A 5331-nucleotide genomic window follows, 5' to 3' on the forward strand; every position below is an offset into this window, starting at 1 on the left:
CCCCAATGTGAAGCATCACGCCTGCCACACTAGTTATGGTTTTGGACAGAAATGCAGTGGGCTACACCCATCTTCACTCTCACACAAAGGGAATAAGATTCCGTAACAAGCTAGAAATACAGTTTCTAATATGGCCCAGTCCTACCATATATTATGGTTGGTTGTAATACCAACTTGCCACATATTAGAATCCCCTAAAGACCTAATTGCTTTGATTAATATCTGAAGACCCAACCTAATGGTGGGTGGCAGATCTTGCTAGCTATCAGAATAAAAAGGGCATGACAGAGAAAGTTGACTGGCCTTTTTCTCTCTTGACTTTCCTTTTAGCCAATGACTTGGCTTACCCTGCTGTTGCTGCTGCTATTGCTGCAGCTGGTGTTATTGGTGGTGATAATGGTGATGATGATGATGATGATGATGGTGATGATGATGATGATTCCTTCACTGATATCAGAACCATAGTCAGTCTTCTATTGTGCACTAAGTAACAGAAGCTCTCCAGAAATACTCTCCAGGTCTTTGGCACCAGATTGGGATTATTGAGGCATGAAGCCAGGTGAACTGAGCAGCTATCACATTGTTGGACTTCTCAAAAGACAAACAGTTACTTTGGAACTGCTCCCATTACTGAGACACACAACCTCAAAGACAGAGCAACTACTAAGACCTCAGCCCCTTAAGTGATCTCAACTGTTTGCTGCTATTCTAACATCACTTACTTAATAATCACATATTGATTTTCTTCCCCTAGACTAGTGGTTCTCAACCTTCATAATCTGCCACTTTTTAATACAGTTATTCATGTTCTAATGCCCCCCAACTGTAAAATTACTTCTGTTGCTACTTCACTACTTTAATTTGGTGCTTTTGTGAATCATAATGTAAGAAACTGTGTTTTCTGATAGTCTTAGGCAACCTCTGTGGAAAAAAAAATCATTAAACATCTCCTCCAAGGAGTCATGACCCACAGGTTGAGAACCAGTGCTCTAGGGAATTCTTGCACCACTCTTGGAATATGCACAAAGAACTCTGCATCTTACTATAGATACTTGTCCATGTTCATTGCTATTCTGTTCATGATAGCTAGGAAATGGGTACAACTTTGATGTGTATCAATTTATGAATAATCAAAATGTTGTACAGTTACACAATGGAATATTGTTCTGTTATCAAAAAATGAAATTACAAAATTCATTTTTATAATATCTGATCAAACACAAGAGGGATACATAGATTTAAGTGTTCATTATTTCTCTGTATTTCTTTCAAGAGGCTAGCAGATAGACTCTGAAAAGCGTGCTGTTAAAAAGTGTTAAAAAGTTAAATAAGGTACCATGATGGAGAGCTTTCAAGAAAGAAGAGATGGAATTCAGTGCTATAAAGGGTTAATAAAAAATAGAAAAACAAAATGGGTTAGATTAGGATTGGAGAGGTCAGAATAGAGGAGGAAATTCCGGAAGTGATAAGTAATATTACAGGCGTTTCAACAAAATCATAGAAACCCTATTTCCATAGAATCTTTCTGAAATACATTTATAAACATATTTTAAAAGCTAAAAGGTAGTTACCCTGTAATGGGACAACAATGCCCCAATTAGATATCACAGACTAACAAATGAAAACCTCAGTACCAGGAATAGGTTACTTCTTTGTAGTTGTTGGTCAATGAGTTCCCATAGACTCTAAAATATTATGGGTTATTGCCATAATATAATAATTTTATAACCTATGCAATTGGTTATGCTCCAGAACTTCAGGATGAGACCAATTTGCTGAAGACACAAAACATTTGAGGCATGGAACATGGATATATCAAGCTGATCCTCACCTGGAAGTTTTATCCCTACTGGCTAGCTATCGCAGTGATGGAAGTTACTGTTAAGGAATTGTTAATCTTACCTGTGAACTCTGCATGCCATGATAATGACTGGGATTGCAAGATATGTCCTCTGGTGCGATGGTGCCATGAACATCATGGAAGTAATCAATGACATTCTCATTGGATATAAAGCCCACTGCAGAAGATGAAATACATGTCTGGCACCATTATAAGGGACAAGAACCTCTGACTAGATAGATCGTAGGCCCTAAGGAGAACCTCATCCTATTATTCTGTTAAATCAACACAGTATTAAACTAATTCTTAATAACTTGTCATTATACCCATAGATTAATCCATCTCTCAACCCTCATCTGAGAACCTTCTATTCGCAGCAGATAAGATTAACACGAAGACCCACAAGAGAAGGTGCAGAGAATAAGAGACTGGGAAGGTTTAGCCATAAGTGGAACAGCTACACCACACCTCTTCCTTTATCTGTCTCCTATTCACATAGCTCAGGAATCATTGTGGATGAATCATAGATCAGGGAAGATATTAAGAGCTCAAGGATGATTACAAGCAAACAGTGATGTAAAGACACAGCAGGGCAGATACAAAATGAGCTCACAGAGGTTGTGACTGCATGCACAAGGCCTGTGCAAATTCAAGTTAGACAAAATCTCAGCATGCAGAGAGGAGGTGGGCATGAACTCCCACACTAAGCTAAGGAATTATTGCCAATTAATTGCTGCTGGGAAGGGAAAGTCGATTTTCTTCAAGAGTGTATCCCATGATAGGCTGATTATTCTCCATTAGAAGGCCTCACATCCTTGATAGGTTTAAAAAAAAAAAAGAGGACACAAAATCAGTTGGGTAGAGAGGGTTGTGTACTTCTGGGAGAAACTGGTGAAGAGGATTGATATTCTTAAAACACATTACATAAATGCTCAAAGAACTAATAAAACTGGAAGAGGAATTAAACTATTCACTATAATAGTTTATATTCACTATAGGAATTAACCTATCCAAAGAATTTCAAAATTGTAATAACCATGAAGAATCTCAGTTTTCAAGTATTTTAAGATTTCCATTATGTGTGTATAGTGATCTGTGTATTCTGTTCAGGTGTATTCTCAGATTTTAAGAAAAGGTGTTCAAAAAATCACTAAGGTATTAATAGTTAAAATAGTAATGAAATATTTTAACACATTTAACAGCACTCTCTGCAGAGTCTCAGCCTGCCATCCCTCTGAAAACAATATAGAGAAATAATGAACGTTTAAATCTATATATCCCTTTTGTGTTTGATCAGTTATTTTCTAGTGCCTAACAGAACATCAATACTTGACAAACTACTAGGTTTCATTGCTATTAGATGGCTTCATGGATGAGTGCGAGTGAGAAGAAAGGAAACCAAACGCTCACACAAATGCTCAGATCGCCTGAGAAAATTTGCAAGACAGGTTAGAAGACAGCTTCCAGGTTGCAATGTGGAAACTCGTTCAACATTGGTTATGTGTTGCTTTGCTGTTTCGTGTATGTGTGTCTCTGAGTTTCTGTGTGTGCGTGAATGAGTGTATGTATGTGTGTGAGTGAGTGTGTGTCTGTCTGTCTGTCTCTCTGTGTGTGTGTGTGTGTGTGTGTGTGTGTAAGAGAGAGAGAGAGAAAGAGAGATCCTCACACAGTTCCACTGGAAATAAGGAAGTAGTCAAGCAAACAACATCACCAAGGTAATCCCAACTTCTAAATCTCTGCAACACAAAGAAAGATTGGGTAAGTGTCACAGTCCTGCCTCCTGCAGTAGTCACAACAGGACAGGATGGTAGTAGTTTCCGTGTGACTCATGAGAAAGATAATCTATGAATTTAGGCAGGACCTCAGAAATTCCCAACAAAGAGTTCTAAAATTACAGAAAATCCAAACTTTCAATGCTTTTTAGTGTTTTCTGTTATTATAATCATTTAAATCTTTTCAGCAGTAGCACACAAGATCTCTAATAACTCTTATGGAGAATGTAGGTGGAAGGTATGGGGAAAATACACTCCAGAAAGGAAAAAGGATGAAGTTGAAAGTGTGAGAGAAGGCAGAGTGTGCTGGGCTCCCCATTCCATATCAACACAGAAGTCATAAGGAGGAACCAAGGGCAGACTTTTCAACCTTTACTCCCACGAGGCAGAAATTATGCTGTTAAAAAGATCAGCCATTTGCTTTATTTGAACTGAAATCATATAGAAATTTCAGGCACACGCTCACACATTTGAAACGGGCATAATATTTTTGGGGTGGGGGCTGGTACTCTTTTCACAGCCTCCTTTGGAAAATGGCTTGGAATTAGAGGCAATTTCTTGCTGTGAGATAATTGTTTTCCATTCTTCTCACTAGAAAATTCACTGTGGCATGAGAAACTATTTTTTTTTCACTTAATAATACAGTGCAGGTACATAACATTCTTTCTGTCCATGGTTGCTGAATGAGTGGGTTTAATTGGTTGTATTATGTCATTTCTGTAACCTAATGTGTGTATGTGTATGTGGGTGCACATGTAGGATGTATAGTCCAGAGGACTAACATAACATATCATCTTCAATCTTTCTGTACCTGCCTTTTAAGAAGGGCTCTCTTCCTGAGACTGGACCTCATCTATGTTGCTTGACTGACTGAATAGCAAGTCCAGGAGCCTTTCTCTCTTTGCATCCCCAGTGATAGCAATTGAAGTGAGCACCACCATGCTGGTTTCTCTGTGTGGGCTCAGGATTATGAAGCTCAGGTTCTCATATATATGCAGCAAGCACTTAAATAATGGAACCATCTCTCCAGCCTCTCCAGTGTTCCAAATTGGTTATTTGTCTTCCTTTCCATGCACTTAAACATTTTTTAGTTTGTCCTGCTAACAATCATGGAACTTACTACCTTCTAGTGAATGGAAGTCAAGCATTCTTCAAACATACTGTAATGTATAGAATACTATATAACAAAACACTATATATTAAAGCATGTTCATTGTGCCAAGATGAGATATAACATTATATAAAACTTCAAAATTATTTATCATTTTCATATTCCATTTATGCTTATGTCTTCTTTACTAATAATTGGGGATTTGATTTTTTGCCTAATTATACTCATGTAAACAATTCCGCATAAAGTATTCTACTGATTCTAGAGTGAAGACATCTGTCAGAGTTGTCACCCCTAGCAACCATCCCAGAGATAAGCACATACTCTTAACCAGATCATTGGAAATGACAGTAGGGAGTGGGGAAGGGAGAGAGAAGAAAAAATCCAATGATATAAGATCATCAGCACATTCTGTATTTTCAGTAAATATATTATGTGACAGAACACCAAGAGACAGGCCGAAAAACTGTATTACCCTGGGGTATTAGAATTCCCATTTCTCCATACCCTTGCCAGGTCTTGCTATCTTAGGTTTTCACTTTTTTATTTATATTTTTAGTTTTAATATATCACATCTTGGTTATATTCTTTATGATCCCAATCACTCC

Source organism: Microtus ochrogaster, unplaced genomic scaffold, assembly GCF_000317375.1.
Source record: "Microtus ochrogaster isolate Prairie Vole_2 unplaced genomic scaffold, MicOch1.0 UNK1, whole genome shotgun sequence".
Lineage (NCBI taxonomy): Eukaryota > Metazoa > Chordata > Mammalia > Rodentia > Cricetidae > Microtus > Microtus ochrogaster.